General features: G+C 52.4%; 1 non-coding gene across 1 annotated transcript; it reads left to right on the top strand.

Annotated features, from left to right (window-relative positions):
• Nucleotides 1-4,374: 4,374 nt before the first annotated feature.
• On the top strand, nt 4,375-4,493 carry LOC144807618 (5S ribosomal RNA). Its single transcript, XR_013606362.1, has one exon. It is a non-coding gene; the product is annotated as a 5S ribosomal RNA (ribosomal RNA).
• The last annotated feature ends 12,751 nt before the right edge of the window (nt 4,494-17,244 follow it).

Raw genomic sequence — 17,244 nt, 5'->3', positions numbered from 1 at the left:
GTTTGTGAGTTTTCCCCACGCTATGGTTTGCCCAGGGTCGTGTATTCAAACAACGGACAGCCATTCTCATCCGAACTCATGAAACAAGTATCACTTCTGTTAGGGTACCAGTGGAAGTTCCACTGTGTGCGACACCCCGAGGCAGCTGGCCTCGTCGAGAGACACAATCAAACTCTGAAAATACGTATTGCAAAAGTTTGTGCCGAGAAAGGTGTAGATTGGATGGTAGCCCTGCCAGTCGCCCTTTTTTATATGAGAATGGTCGCTCATTCCCGTTCAGGTCTGTCACCTTTTGAAGTTGTATTCGGCCGTCCCCCAAACATGTGGGGTACACCTATGCCACGTAAAATTACCGATGTTGACAGTAATATGCTGACAGATTACCTAGCTTCCTTGATGTCTGCACTACTCTCTTGTCGTTCACAGGTCGCGGCTGCCTTTTCAGACAACACCCAAGTGAAACCGCACAAGGTCATCCCAGGCGACCTCGTCCTTGTAAGGAACTTTGATCGTTCAAGCCCGCTGGAGCCCCGCTGGAAAGAGCCGAAACTTGTTCTGATGACCACAAGGACCGCTGTGAAACTGGAAGGCCGGAAGGGCTGGCTACACTCCAGCCACATCAAGCGTTTTCATGGACTCCGTCCAAAGACTTTTTTCAAGGACTGCCCCGATACTGACTCTAAACTTTCCCCGTTAGAGAAAACTCCGCAGCAGGAGTATAAAATCAAATTACGGTCTAGCAAGTCATACAGTTTAATTGTTTAAGTCCCTCTCGGGTGAAGCGGTTAGACAGGTTCCTGACATGTATGAGATAGACCCCCATAGTGAGAGAGTTAGACGAAACTCCAAGAAAATACGTTATTGTAAGAATCTGCGCAGCAGATGCGTTATTACGTTATTGTTTATGTTATTTCTGAGTCTTACGATCACATGCATAAGTTATGTTTTACATGTATTTTTTCCTCCTCTTGATTCGCATGTACACTCTTCCTCTAATGATACAGTAGAGCACACGTTTAGTGAACTACCCCCTCACGAGTTATCCTACCGACTTGCAATGCGCAACAATACTTTTATACGTATGTTACACTATTCACACCAGACCAGCAATGCCACTAATTGTTGGGTGTGTGGTCGACTCCCCCCTTTTCAGACACCGAAGGGAGTTCTGCCACTTTTTCCCTATCCGTTTTCACACAATGGTTCGTGTGGAGCATGGTTTACGTTAACATCATCCTTAGACGATAAGTCCCTTTTGAACGAGGAACATGTTTCCCAGACAAGGAAGGTCTTTCCCATAGGACAGGGTTAGATCTAGAAAATGAAGTATATGATCTAGGTAATTTCTCCTCGAATTTCATGGTTTTGAATGTTCAGTCCGAGAATACTCCAGACTTACCTGCTATAACAGTTTTACCAGTGAAAGGCGAATTATGTGTTAGAAGGAATGGTTCAGTACATCTAGGACACAGTGATTGTAATACTGTGGTCGAGTATAGTGACAGTGGGAAATCTACTTTCAAAGCCTCACGTCATTCATATTTTGTGTGTGGTCAGACCGCATATGTACGTCTGCCCCTAGATTGGGATGGAACATGTTACATTGCCTTCCTACTGCCACCAGTTTTCCTAGCCCCATCCGATTATCACAGAAATACACATCTAGTACACGTCAGACATAGAAGGGAGATCGAGTCCCCAATTGTCGATCAAACTGAAACTGCCTTAGAACAGTATACAGATTTCAATAAAGGTTTCTTTTTCTTCATAGGACCTATCCAGAATAGTAAGCTAATACGTAGGCTAACCAGAACCCTTGAAGCAGTAGTGAATGAGACTACTTCCGCTCTAGGTAACTTAACCGAAGAGCAATCTGCTATGAGATTTGTCGTTCTTCAGAACCGCCTTGTTCTTGACGTCATACTGGCCGATAGGGGCGGAGCTTGTAGAGTCATCGGATCTAGTTGTTGCGTTTTCATTCCTAATAACGCACCGTCTGCATATTCAGCAATAACAAGACTTCCTAAAATAGCCCATCAGTTACACCAGAATCCAGGCACCTGGACATGGTCCGGTTGGCTCTGGAGTATAATATCTGCCTGGGGATGGAAAGTACTGTCATTCCTAGGAATAGTAGTAATGATCATATTCAGTTGTTGTCTCTGTTTACAATGTGGCCCTGCGATTTGCGGCTTGTGCGCTACCTCTTGTATTCCAAGTCCAAAGTCCCATTCCCAGAAGATAAGAGACGAGCAAATGATGCTGTATGAACAGATAGATGGTATCATGAATATTGATGTTTCCTGAAGGAAACGTAGGGAACAAGGAGGGAATGAGGAAAATTGAATTTTGCCCTGTCATGTGTCCCTACGTGTTCCCCATCGTATGTTATATGTGCATGATTGATATGCATATTTACCCCCTTGACCGAATAAAGACGCAATTATAGTTGTGTCCAACGTCAGTATGCCAGTTATCCCGTCCTCGTGAAAGCAACGTGAATTAGGCTTCTAGGCCTATGTTGCCAACGTCTTTACATTGTGCACGTTAAATCATCGAGTTGTCCCCGTTTCTAGGCCTCACAGGGCCCGGACACCAGATTCAAGCCTCGAGTCTCCTGAAACCACTCCGAGGAGTGATGCAGCCCCTCCCGCATCCCTGACCCTTCACTTACTTCCTGCCAAGCAGCGCGGTGCCCGGCCTGGCCTGCCTGCCTGTCTGCCAAGAATATGTTATGCTTACAGTTATCAGTTCAGCTCCCCGGCTTCGCATTCCTAGCTAACGAACCGCATAAACATCTTCATCTATAGTCTAGTCTTCCTGTCTCCATGCAAGAGAATTACTGAATTAATGTCCATAGAAGATTCCTAGCACACGCAATACATTAGGAAATATATGCATGCACTAGCCTTAGTGACAAGTAGCCTTTACCCTGATGACTTTTAGATTCTATCAACATGTTCTCCAAACACGAGATATCAGATATGCTATAGGTACATGTCGTCCTGACATCCCAGACTTTAGTCTCCTCTTCTAGTGCCAGAAGTCAGAGCCCCCAGCTCTCCCCAGTTACACGTCATGGCCCGTTTTGCGCGCACCAGTAGGTTAAAGGTTCCAGCTGCCCAGGTAGCCCCCTCCATGTATCCACCCACTTATGACACTTCTGTGACGTTTACATCACATGTCTCCGTGCACGCCCTGTGCACGCCTTCTTTTCACGCCCATATGTTCTTATCTTCCGTTTGTCACTTGTTACGCCTACTGTATTCAATGCAATTGTACTGTTTTACTATATATACTGTATGATGTTAATGAGATGCTGCAGCTGCCATTCCCCCTTTCCTTGTGTCTGTCCCTTCCTGAACCTTCGCAGGTGATGGAACCCGATGGTCCATTGGCTCGAGCCATCTAATTAAAGCCCGTATGACTCAGATACCCCGGATTCTGCCTCTTATTTATTGAGCTATCCTTTTTAGTTAATGCATAGAAAATATAGTACCAGTAATTATTTATTTATTTACCACAGTAGGGTCAAAATTAAAGGGAGTGGGAAGGGAGTGGGCCGGTGAGAAAGAGTGAGGTGAAATGCGAAGGCTGTAGAGGAAAACAAGCTTGTTTACCTCTGTTTGAGACCAAGGCGGATGGGGGTGGGGGGCTGCGGAGCAGGGGGAGTGAGCGAATGGGGGGGAACCAGCATATGGGGTGTGCAGATGTGGGAGGGAAGGAGCATGGTGGTGTGCGAGGCGGATGGGGGTTAGGGGGGCGGGGGAGCAGGGGAGCGAGCGAGTGGTAGGGAACCAGCATATGGGGATGGGGTGTCAGGCCAAGCGCGCGCCTGGCGAAGTGTCACTCTTCAGTAGACAACATGCATTGGGAGGAATCCGCTTGTTCAAGAGTGTTGTTTCCCGTACAATAGTTCAAAGCTATAAATACCTCGACCTAAAAACGAATAGGAAACGTGCAGGAAGAGCTGCATAGAAAAAAACTTGTCACCCCAATGTAACTGCGGGCGAGCCTGAGTTGGAAAGCTGTACTCTGGCAGCCGCTGCCACATAGAGTGGTGGCCTGATAGAGTGCCTTAAAGGCCAGTGCAAAGAAAGCTGAGGGAACTTGGTGCAAAGCCCAGGCTGCTGCTTTGCACCAAGCTTTGCTAGCTCTCTGGCTGGCACCTAAAGGGAGGTCGGAGCCTGTGTGTGATTGGAAAAGAAGCGAGTGCAAGGCTGGAGGAAGAGAGGGCTGTTCTTTGGCTATCTGTAGCAAGCTTGCAAAGGGAGGGCAGTTGTTGGAGGGAAGCGTGCAAGTGAGGTGCAGCGCAGCACGGTCCAGAGTGGAGGGGGTTGTCAGCGCAAGAGGCCTGCACCGGCAGCCTCTCGTGCCTACGGCCATACCACCCAGAATGCGCCTGATCTCGTCCGATCTCGGAAGCTAAGCAGGGTCGGGCCTGGTTAGTACTTGGATGGGAGACCGCCTGGGAATATCAGGTGCTGTAGGCATTTTGCCACTCGCTGACACCGTGCTCGGTCCTTGCACAATCACATCTAATTTTCCTCGCTAATAGCATTTAAAAAAAAAATCTATATATATATTCTGCTCACCTCATCTCTCCTCTCTTTTTTTTATTTATTTATTTATTTATTTATTTATAAAGAATCGGCATGAAGTTTACAATATGCATGGCCCTTAACTGTAAATTCGAAAACTGAAAGAAAATGAAGAAAACCTTTGCCCTAAAACAGAACCAGTGGTCGAAGTGGGGGAAAAAAGCAAGCAAACTGTGGGCGTAGAATCAGAGGGCAGGAATAACCTAAGGATTGCGTCAGTGGACGGAGTCAGAGGTGTGACCAGAAAGAGCAAATCATTCTAATATTTAGTATTTGTTTGGCATTTAACTACCCAGTTACAGCTTATTGTGTTATTTAATTCAACCAATGCATACACTTTTTTTTAAGGTGTAATATGAGGCATTGACATTAAAATACATTCACAAAGTGGGATATGTTTCCAATCACAGAATGTCCCAAATACACTTAAAAGTAGAAGCACAAGCAATTTCTCTCTGAGCCACGCACTTTCTGTCATCAGCACTTCTCCCTTTTCCCACAAGAACAGTTCAAACATCAATGGCAAAATATCCTAGTTTGCAAATGTTTTCTATACAATTATGTCTCTGCAATATTTGCCACATAATGCATCATCAGCTGAATAATTTGAAGATTTTAACTTATAAATTGTAGCTCGAATGGATCAAAAGTTACAAAAAATGTGACTTGTGTTTCTGTGAAGAGGACATCCCTGTGCAAATGTTTGCTGATGCCTTTCTCACTGCTGCATTTGTATGTTACACTGCTACTAATAAGGCAAAATCTTTGCAGAGACTGTTAGCAGGTGTAAAAATGTCAAAATAATAAAGTATCAGTAAATATAATGCATTATGCAGAAGCCTTTTTTTGCTGTATAATTTAGGCAACACTGCAGCATAATTCTGTCCTCTATTGCGACATAATTCTAGTGGCCCCAAAGCAGACCGCACATGTTAAAAGTGCTTGTGCATGAAGCAGAGACCTTAAAGTTTGGTATGTGTGCAGATCCTGCATTGCCAACTCCTGGTGAGTTGCAACCACTACTGCTGAAACAAGGCCAATGGAGGTTCTGATGGGTGAGGCGGACTGGCCTCAAGGGCAGGACCGGCTTTAGTGCTGGTCACCCGCAGCCCATGCAGGTAAGAGCAGTCGGGCTGTGGGGCCGGTTGGGGGGTGGAGATTTCAACAGACGATGACGAGGGACAAATAATTATTTATTTAATTTTCTCCCGTGGTCGTATGTCGAAAACTCCCCAACCCGGCCCCATCACTTTTACCTGCACAGGCCGCGGCTAGTGCTGGTGGAGCCCTGTGCGGCAATGTTTGTTGGTACCCCCAAATGACTCCCTCTGCCATGTATCCCTCAAACCTCCATAACCACACTCTCGCTCAGATTCACTTAATTTGATTTACAACACCAGCAGTGATACCAATGTAGGGTGTCAGAACACTTTACATCACACACATTACACATAAACAATCATACATGTGTAAATCACTGTATAAGAAATATTACATAAGACTAAGGACTACAAGGTGGAGGAGTCACAAGACAACCATACTAGTAGGCAGTATAGTTTTATAGTGATTGGTCTGGAGAAACACAAACTTTGAATTTAGAACGTAATACCATGGTTGGGGGTTCTCTATAATAAAAAGAATTGATTTCTATACAAATGAACCCTTTGTGCAACATTTGAATAATCAAAGACTAAAACAGGTGCACCTGAACAAACCGGGGTTGCTAAACCAGGGAGTGGAGGGAGGGGTGAGGCAGGGACCAGGCAAGGGACAGCCCGAACCCTTTAATGGGTACAACGTCTCCCACCAGCACGCCCAGGTCATGCGGTGGGAGGTGCTCGACAAGACAGGGCCAAGACTGGTGCGAGACCTGATTCTCAGCAAGGTGCTGAAACCAGAAGGGGTCCCAATGGCTGATGTACTGAGCTGGCAGGCATCCGCCTCAGGCATGATATTCCTCCTTAGTTTTGTCACCCAGGCCCTCTTCAGGAAGTACTGGGACCTCTTCCAAGGGAAGAAGAAGGAGGCACCATACAGCAAATTAAGCCTGACGACAGGATTGGCACCGGAGACCACGGAGAAGAGGGTAACGGTTGAGACGACCAACCCCCACATCCCAGACAGAGACAACGCGTCGCTTCTCCAGAGGTACGGCACCATCCAGAATGGACCCACAAAGGTCAGAGACAACAACGGAGTTTGGAACACAACCTGGCAAGCTACCATCGACCTCCACAAGGACCCTAAAGGGTGAGACAGCCTGAACCACCCAACAGCAAGCTTCTACCTGGGAGCCGACGAAGGGAGGATCAGATACCCAGGACAACTCTTCACCTGCAGGAAGTGTGAGGCCGTGGGACACGCCGGCAAGGACTGCCCAAAGAAGTTCTGCAGAATCTGCAAGCAGTCCGGAAACAAAGCAAGCACATGCAGCGGGATCAGAAAGTGCAACCTCTGAGTAGGTGAGGGCCTCACCTACTACCGATGCCCCATGTCTCACCTGCCGAAGAGCTACGCAGTGGCCGTTGCATGGACCCCAGCCTGGAGACTGAGACAGCCCAGACCGATGGTCTCCCCAGCATCCAACGCACAACTGAACACCCTCCTGAAGGAAGCCAGAAGCGAGGTGGCAAAGACACCAGCAGCCCCCAGGAACGGAGACAAAGAAAGCCAAATTCCAGGGAAACCAACACCCACAGGAACAGGCACGAACCACCATGAGGACCCCAAGGCAGTGCCACCCGCAGCAGAGGAACCAGCACCACCGACTAGGATGTCAACAGCCGAGGAAGTCCACCAACCCAAGGACGGCCCGAGGATGGAGCACCACCACGATCCCCACCAGAGGAGTCCCCAGAGGGAACTGCCCCAACACCAGAAGCAGAGGCAAGGGAGTGGAGTCGGAGACAGAAGACTCTGCAAAGGCAAAGGGGGAGAAGGAAAAGAAGAAAAAGGGGAAGAAGAAGGGGAAACCCGAGGAAAGCAACGAAGACAAGGATGATGGCACCCAGGAGCCATGGAGCCAAGTCCGGGCACAGACGCTGCACCAAAAGGCCACAAAAGATAAAGAAGAAGAAAAAGAGAGACGCACCAGCGCCAGACTGAAGGTAAATCGGCACTGCTCATCACAGCCCAGCCCCAAGCCAGAGACATTGGAGGAAGGGACAATACCAGGACGAGCCCCCCAGCGAGGGAACACCAATAAGAGGAAATTGCCATGCAAAGAAGACTTCCTGGCCAGTAAGAAAGTGAACATAGCAGGCACCGAAGTCGAGGAGGAAGACAACGAAGTCATCTTGGTAAGCGACACAGAAATCAACGAAGCCAATGCTGAGATGGAAGACGAAGATGACGACAAGGGCCTGGCGGAGATCAGGACGGTCCTCCAAGAAATCTTTCTTCAGCTCAGCATGGTGAGCCCCCCACCAGACGCAGCAGAGTGGACCCCAGAAGTCAATACGGAAGTGTACATCGAGAGCACAGAGGAAACCCCAGAAGGGGGAGAGCAGAACCAACAGGTGGTTCAGGACTCCAAGTAGAGCACACCTGGGCCTTCAACCCCAGTAGGTTCAGAACAGAGTACTGACTGATAGCACGGAGGCAATGGTGATATCATTGTTCACACTAAACGTTAGAAGCGTGAAGGATCAGGTTCGGCGGGTTGGCATGTTGGCTTCCTGGCTACACAGAATCGAGATATCTACTTTCTGCAGGAATGCGGGATTCCGTACGCTCTGGCGTACAGCCAGCTCGAACGGCAGTGGATGCACTGGCTATCTTTCTGGTCTGGAGGGAACGATTGTATATCATCTGGAGTGGCCATTCTAATCAGGGGACGGCAGTTCACCGTGGACAAGGTCACCGAGCAGGTCAACGGCAGAGTGCTGGTCGTGGACGGCTCGTGGGCAGGTAAGCGCGTTAGGCTCATCCATGTCTATGCCCCCCTGAGAAGAATGAGCGACTCGAGATGTTCAGGGTGATCCGGATGCAACTCGTGACCTCCAGAACCATTCTAACGGGTGGTGATTTCAATTGCATAGTAGAGCTGGAGGGACGCGGTGGGTCTGGCTCTGCAGGGATGGATGTGACGTCCAGGCTGTTGGTGGAGAGGGTAGGTGAGGCGTCCCTCCAAGACATCATCGGGAGCATGGGGCCAAACGCCGTTCACGGATCGACTTCCTATTCACCTCCCCAACAGTAAAGCCTGGGCGAAGCTCCATGGTCGCCATCCACTTCTCTGACCACAGAGCAGTCAGTTTCGAGGGGGAACTTACTGGGAAGTTCCCCACTGGCCCAGGATCGTGGAAGCTGAACTGCTCCTTGCTGGAAAATGAGGAGTTAGTGGCGAACCTCAAAACCGTGTATGTAGAGTGGGGGGATATGAAGGGCCTCTTTCACTCTGCCAGCGAGTGGTAGGAATGGGTGAAGGACAGGTTCCGGAGCTTCTTCTAGGATGCAAGCAGAGCTGCTGCACGGAAAAAGAAGAGGACGTTCAGGAAACTGCAGAGCAAACTGCAGCAACTGTACGAACTCGAGCTCAGAGGTTGGGACGTGGATGACGACCTGGAGGAAACCCGGAAAGGGCTCGCAGAGCATTTCGGGGAAGAATCCAGGAAAATCATCTTCCGGACCAGAACTGAGAACCTCGAGAAGGACGAGAAATGCAACTCGTTCTTCTTCAAGAACCTTCACTCAACCCACACACCGCTGGTGGAGCTTCGGGACTCGGAGGGCATCCTCCAAAGTGAGAAGGAGGAAGTCATGAAGGTCATAACCGACTTTTACGGCAAACTCTACTCACCGGTGGCGTCAGAGAGAGCCCAGGCGGATAGTTTCCTCAAGGGCATCTCAAAGACACTGAGCCCGGAAGAGAGAGAGGGCCTGAACACACCCTTCACCCTGGAAGAACTGCACTTGGCCGCCACAACCTCTAAGAGGGGCAAGACACCCGGGAATGATGGTCTCCCAGTGGAACTTTATGTCGAACTGTGGGATCTGATTGCTTATATCCTTACAAAACATATAAAGTATGTCTTAAAAAGACCACATCCCTGAACACAGAGTCACAGTGCACTATTTGTTTACCCATCAAGCAGATATTGCACAGTACCTCCAGGAATGGTGCACTTCCCCACCCAGGGAAAGACGATAAAACAAAAGTAGCGCTTTACTGACAAACTCTGTAAAATGGGTCTGAATAAAAATCAATCTTGCCATTTTGCGACCTCTCTATTTTTCTTTCTTTCGTTTTTCACATTTAGGACCTTTTATGTCTCTGGATCCCAAGGCTGAACTTTGGAATATGATAATGTACGAAAAAGACGACATTTCCAGGTAAAGGTTTTTTAGTTTTTGGATACATTTCACAGAGGAACAAATAAACGAAAGGAGAGGAAAGAGGGAGTCATGATAATTTCTTGAAGTCACGGCTTTCAGTACCTGAGGAGAAGCGAGAAAGATAGGGAGGAAGAGTAAGAAAGAGGGTGGGGGAGTCAGCTGGCAGTGGCAGAGCAGAAGTTGATTCTGTCCTTGTCTTCTCTGGTCAAGAAGGAAAAGACAGATTCCTTTTCCTTCTCTGCCCACCCCACCCGTCTCGGAAGGGCCCGAACGTTGAGCCTTATCCCTAGGCCTTGCATATTTCTGCCATCCTGGGACACTTTAAAACATTTTTAAAGTAGGGGAACAGATTCAAATAAATTCAAGAAGTAGGGGCATGCCGTGCCCTGCTGATCCTGCCCACTTCTACCACTGGACATAACAGAGACCCCCCATCTAAGGCTGGGGAGCTGCTGCAAGCTGCTGCTGCTGATGGGCTGCGCCGGCCCTGGTTCCGGGTCCCCCCTCTCTAGGCTGTCCGAGCCAGCCCGGGAGCAGGGGGCCACTGAGACAGAGAGCCAGGCCGGTGACATGGGGAGTTTGGGGGGCAGCCGAGCATCGCGAGGTCTACCACCTGGGCAGATTTGGGAGGGGGAGGGGGCGAGCAGGGAGCAGCCATTTTGCTGTTTTGGGCTGCCATGGGAGTAGCCCAAAGGCAGCCCAATTTGAAAATGTAGCCAAAGGCTATTTCAAGGGGGTCAGCGTTGCCCCACCCACCATTTTAGGTTCTGGTGACTTGGTGGCTGGGAGCGCTGTAGTCTTTTTTGGCGAAGCTGGTGGCGTTTTGTGGCTTGTTTTTGGTTCTGCGTTGGCGAGTGGTTTTAGTGATGGCCTGTAATGACGTGAGAGTGCTTGAAGCCATCCGCCTGCTCAGTGAAGCTGGGCGGATGGATTTGCTGGTGGGCCCTCAGGGCCCGGAGCACCCAGTAAGGCGCACGTCTGCGGACGTGGCGGCGGCCGTTTTGGCCTGTTCGCCGCCACGCAAGATGGCGCGTGTGCAGGTCAGGGACCAGGGCCGCACGGATGGCGGGGGCGCGGCCCTGGTTATGGATCTGATCGGGGAAGGGGGCCGGGTAGTGGACGGGAAGGAGGTGCAGCCGAAGACGGCTCACCGCCACCGCAGCAGGCAGAGGAGGCACGGCGGGAAAGAGGCAGGGTAGCGTGCGGGAGCAGGCCACGGGAGGGGGGCGTCGGCGGCGGCTCCTCACAGCAGAGCCAAATAGAAGGTGACCACCCCAGTCCTTCAGGGACGGTCGTAATGCGAGGGACGGGGAGGGGGGTGATGCGGCCAACTGCGCGGGCCTTGAAGCAAGAGGCCGAGGGCCCCAGCAAGGCCGCGAGGCGTGCAGCGAGGGGGAGGGGAGTCTCGCTACGGGAAGAGTCTGTGGTGTCTGTGGTGTCTGGCCAACCCGGTGATAAGGGGCGGCCGTGAGTGGGCGGGCGGGCCCAGCAGGGGGGATAGTGAGTGGAGGACTCCCGTGGGGGGAGGGGGGAAGGGGCCAGTTGTGACAGGGGGCGAAGGGCCTAAGAGGCATGCTGGGAGGAAGGATAGCCCATCCCCCGGAGCGGTTTAACCCAGGACAGGGCGAGAGTAGGGGAGTGCAGGGTGTGGTCTCAGTTGGCCACAGATGGATAAGGGGGCAGAGGTGGATGCAGGAGAACGGGGTGGGTTGCAGGGGGGGCGGCAGGGGGAGGTATTAAGAGGGGTGTCTGGGGGAAGGGAAGGTGAGCGTGCGGAGGTTGGGGGGATGTCCCCTTTGCTCTTAGAGTCCGAGGACAGTGAGTGGGAGTGGGAGGGGTAGGATGTTTTGGATGCCTGGGAGGAGGGGGTACGTGAGGCGCGGGGATTGGCGCGGGCGAGGTGCAGCGAGGCGGTGAGGTGGCGGGCCCCTCGTGGTGGGGAGGGAATTCCGGGGTTGGGGTAGAAGAGGTGGGAGGGGCGCAGGGAGGGCGCAGGGAGGGCGCAGGGAGGGTGGGATTGGGGGGTTTCTTCAGATGAGGGTGGGGCAAGGGTTGGGGGTTGGTTGGGAGTGATGAGGAGGAGGGAGGGGATGAGGCGGGGGGTCAGGTGGATGTTGAGGGCCGTGGGCGGTAGGCAGGCGGTTGGTGGGGGGGCATGGTGGAGGCGGTGGGGAGGCTCAGTTTGAGAGACCCAGCACACCAGACCTACCGTTTCTTTTTCAGGAGGACGTACGCCGTGGGGTTCCGGACTTGGCAGGGCTTGGGACGGCCCCTCGGCGCCAAGGTGAAGGGAGGGATGAGCCTCCCGCGGCTTGCCCGGCACCGGCAGGGGATCCAGTCGCGGCCAGCAGAAGTAGGCCCATGGCGGGCTCACCGACCCCTCCACGCACAGGGCCACTACGGCTTGGGGGGCAACGCCGGAAGAGGAGCACCGCATAAGATGTTTTTACGAGTTTAGGAGGGGTGCAGGATGTGTTTGCTGTTTCGGGCAGGGTGCAGTCGGCGCCTCCGGCCGGGAGGAGTTATGTGTACGGCGGGGTACAGTTAATTGAGGATGAGGATAGCTTGGAAGAAGGGGAATTGAGGGATGGTGAGGGCGGTGGGGTGTCCTCTAACAGTGTTGGTATTGTGTTGCAGGTGTCACGGGGCCCGCGGGAAAGAACAGCCCGAGCATCTCACTGGGAGGCGAGGACGGCGTCCCTGGATCAGAGGGTTGAGGAGCGGCGTGTGGCATTATTGGCATCAGGTAATCGAGCAGCGCGCATGGTGTCGGTGGGGGTGGGAGGGGAGGTGGGGGATGGGGGGATCGTCTGAGGAAGAGGAAGTATGTGGTGAATAAAGGAGTGGGCCCCGATGATGGGGTGATGGGGAGGTGTTGGAGGACAAACACAAGAAGGCGGACGCGAGGCCCTCAGGGTCAGGGCATGAAGGCGCTGGCGATGGTGGTGCAGGTGGGGTTGCGAGCGGGGCTGGCACGGCGGGTATGGGGGCGGCTGGAGAAGGTGCAGCGAAGCCAGAGAGTAAAGAACTAAAAATTAAGCGGCTCCCATACATGGGGCTTACAAAGCCGTTAGGTGAGCATTTGATGATGTCTACTAAGGAAAGCATCTGGAAGGGGGAGTATGTGGAGTTGCTGAAGCTGTTGCACCGGGAGGTGAGGGCGAAGGAGGGTTCGAAGGAGGAGAAGTATGAACTCCAGAAGAGGCCGAAGGTGCATCTCACGATCGAAAATTGGACGGCGGCCTTTTTAATTTCCGCCAGCGTTTATTGCGAAAAAGTTCCAGAGCGGTCGGGTCCTTGTTTAATTACATGGACGTCATTAGGAAGGCCTAGATCATGGGGGTGGGTATGCGTGGGCCCAGTATAATGAGGAGTTCAGGTCTCAGATGGCGTGGGATCCCGAGGGGAAATGGGGTGAGCTTGATTCCAATTTATGGCAGCACACGATGGGGCTGGCTGGGTCAGGTAAGACCATCTTTACAGCAAGCGGGTTGCCCATTATTTACCAGCCCTTTCAGGGGCGCCCCACCCGCGGATGGATGGGGTCAGGGGCCAAAACTCAGCCGGCGTTCGTGGGGTCCTGTTGGGACTACAATAAAGGGGCTTGCGCTAGGTAACTCTGCTGGTTTCGGCATGAATGTTCAGGTTACGGTAAGTACGGCCACCCCTTGGTTAGATGTTGCGGGTCCTCTGGGCAGCATCAAGGAGGTCAACAAAATCAGGCTGGGGGAGTTCGGACGGGGAACACCCAGCAATTTGGAGGTGGTAGAGGGGGTAAGGGGTCTGGGCAAAGGGCTCGTACTCCAGTTAAGGTGAATCGCAGGGTTACCTGAACAAAGGGGCCGCGGATCGGTTTCGGACCGGGTTTTTGGAAGAATTTCATTTGGGCTATAAGGGGCCACGGCTTCGGAGATGGGCCGACAATTTGAAGTCTGCCAAGGAGCACCCGGAGGTGGTGCAGTGCAAACGGGTTAAAGAAGTCAGTCAGGGCCGCATGGCGGGGCCCTTTGAGGACTGGCCGTTGGAGGATTTGATTGTGTCTCCCATTGGGGTGGTACCAAAGAAGGAGGCGGGGCAGTTTCACCCCATTCAACATTTGTCGTGGCCTGAAGGTGGCTCGGGAAATTATTACATTGATGAGTGGGAGACCTCGGTGTCTTACTCATCGGTTGACGCTGCCATGGCCTTGGTGGTGGCCGCGGGTGCAACGCCAAAAATGGCAAAGTGCGACATCAAGTCGGCGCTCCAGCTGCTTCCGGTCCACCCAGAAGATTGGGGCCTACTGGGGATCCAGTTTAACGGCCGATGGTATGTGGATAAGGCATTGCTGATGGGCTGCTTGATGTCTTGCGCACTTTTTGAGTGTTTCAGTACGTTCCTGCAATGGTTTTTCATGGAACCGACGGGTCACCAAGGAGTAACTCACTACCTGGAGGACTTTTTCTTGGTCGGGTCCCCAGACACCACGGACTGCCTAGTTGCGCTGGAAAGGTTTCAGGAGATCATGGAGGACTTGGGCGTGCCATTGGCACCAGAGAAGACAGTGGGGCCGGGCACGACGCTGTCATTGTTGGGCATAGAGCTGGACTCAGGGACCATGGAGGCCTGTTGACCAGTGGAAAAGAAGCAGCAGATGTTGGGGCTGCTGGAGGTCATGTTGGCAAGGCACAAAGTCACGGTTTTGGAGATACAGGTGCTGTTGGGGCACCTCGATTTTGCTTGCAGAGTGTTGAGAGTGGGTCGGACGTTTTGTAGGAGGTTGGTGCAGGGCCTTGGCGGGGCGGAGGCCTCCGCATCACCACGTGAGGCTGTCTGCGGGCATTCGCGAGGACCTGTGGATGTGGCAGTTTTTTTCTGCAGAATTGTAACGGGTCCCCATGCAGAGGGGGGATGACCTGGTCTGGAATGTCCAGATTTTTTCGGACGCGCCAGGGAGCGACGGTTTTGGGCTCTACTGGCAGGGGAGATGGTGTGCGGAGAAGTGGCCCCCGGACTGGGCAGGGGGAGGGCAGAGCATTGCGTTCTTGGAGCTCTTCCCTCTGGTGGTGGCGGTGTCGCTGTGGGGAGAGGTGTTGGCCCACAGACCTTTCATGTGGATAACATGGTGGTGTTGCAGGTGGTGAATCACCAGTCTGCCAGAGATGAACAGGTACTGAAACTGCTGAGGGTGTTTGTGCTGGGTTGCCTGCGCCATGACATTGCTTTTCGCGCGGTGCACGTGCCTGGGATCAATAATGACATAGCGGATGCTTTGTCTCGTTCACAATGGGGGAGATTCCGTGGGTTAGCCAAGGACACGGATCGAGACCCGACATGCATGCCTCCTCAGCTGTGGTACGTAGGCAGCACAGGATGTTACAGCTGGTTCTAGGGTCCTTGGCGAGTCGACGAGGACAACGTATGCGTCTGCAAGGGGGAGTTTGTGGCATCCGGGGCGCTACGGCGGGCTCCAGGGCAGGAGAGACAGGAGGATGTTATACAGTATATCCATTCGCTCATCTGCAAAGGTCCCACGCAGATCACGATAGCGGGCAAGCTGGCGGGTATTGCCTTCATGGGCAAACTCTTGTGGGGCTATGCACCGGCCGCGGGCGAGCTCGGGTTGCGGATGCTGGAAGGTTGGGCCCGGGAGTGTGGGAAGTTGGGTCAGGTTTGGCTACCCTTGTCGTGGGCCTCGTTGGGGAGGGTGGTAGGAGCCTTGCCTTTGGTTTGCAGGGATGTGGGGGAGGCTTGCTTGTTCACTACCTTAATGGAGTGAATGTTCGCGGGGCCTTTCGGGTGTCTGAGTTGCTGGAGTCGAAAAAGGGTACTGGGATAAGGTGGTCGGAAGTGGCTTTTGGGGAGGAGGAGGTAAGCCTTTGGTTGAGGAAGTCTAAGACAGACCAGAGGAGTGTTGGCAGGTGGGTATCGTTGGGGAAGGTGGCCTTGGGGGAGGTGTGCCCGGTACGGTGGGGGCTGAAATGGTGGGCGAGGGAACCAGCAGAAGGGTTGGTCTTTTTGTACCCGGATGGGCGGGGGGTGACAGGATCGCAGCTGTTGGCAGTGTTGCGGAAAACGTTGGCTTTGCTGGGGGTGGATGGGAGGGGCGCACAGGGGGTTGGGGGCGAGGGTACATCATGCGCTTGGGGAGGTGGTCGTCCGATTGTTACAGGCGATATGTGCGTGGCGAGGCTGACCAATGATAGCGCAGTTGTTTTTGTGGCCTGTGTACTTACTCTTGTTTCTCGTTTCAGGTTCCGTGGCTGGTCCCCTTGCCCGTGATATGGAAGTGTGTATAGTGTGCCACTCTTTTGTTAAGCGGGCTCAGGTGCAAACCTGGGACAGTTATTTTGGGGAAAATTTGGGGTTTAATCCTGCTGTTTTTAAGGTTTGTTGGTTTGGGAGAGGGGGTATACGTTGGAAGGAGTTGGTGGGAACGCTTAACGGTTTGTTGGTAGCGGGTAGATGTCCTGATGTGTTGGTTCCCCATTTGGGTGAGAATAATATGGTTCAGGAGACGGGGTTGGTCTTGATGAGGGCCATGAAAAAGGACTTGGAGGAAATTAAGAGGCGGTGGTCGGGGTGTACGGTGGTCTGGACTGAGTTTGTTCCGCGGAGGGTCTGGAGAGGGGCGATGAGGCCTCATGCGGTGGATAAAGCCAGGAGGAAGATCAATGTGGAGATGGTTAATTTTTGTAGGCACTTGGGGCCTCATTTATGAGGCCGTGAGTCACTTTTACGATGCCGGTGCGCCACTTTTTGTGACGCACCAGCAGCGTAAAATATGTGCCTTGTTGCACCATATTTACAAAGTGACGCATCTAGGTAGATGCGTCACTTTGTAAACCCCTGCGCTACATTATACCTGCGCCAGGTATAATGTATGCAGGGGGGCGTTCTGACACAGGAAAAGGTCATAGAAGTGACGCAGTGAAATCTATAAGATTTCACTGCGCCACTTCTAGGACGCAAATGCGTCAATTTCTTTCGCCTGACTCACAGCAGGCGTAAGACTGACGCAGGCCCTTTCACATGATGCTTGCCCCATGTGAAAGGACACATTGCTGGAGTTGCGTCACTTTTGTGACACACTCCAGCAATGCGTCACTTTTGTGCCATACAGATGCATCAGAAATACTGACGTATCTGTAACTCCTTGCGCAATGATGCGTCATACTGTAAATATGACGCATCATTGGTGTTGCAAGGAGGGCGCAATGTATAGTGACGCATTGATGTTTTCATGCAGCGATGCGTCACTTTTCATAAATGAGGCCCTTGGGGTTTTCACAGGTTTGGCATCGGGACATTAGGTACGATGTGCCGG

This window comes from Lissotriton helveticus, unplaced genomic scaffold (assembly GCF_964261635.1).
Source record: "Lissotriton helveticus unplaced genomic scaffold, aLisHel1.1 SCAFFOLD_722, whole genome shotgun sequence".
In the NCBI taxonomy this organism is placed as follows: Eukaryota; Metazoa; Chordata; class Amphibia; order Caudata; family Salamandridae; genus Lissotriton; species Lissotriton helveticus.
The sequence above is the reverse complement of the archived record's forward strand: the minus strand, read 5'-3'. Positions and strand labels throughout refer to the sequence as shown.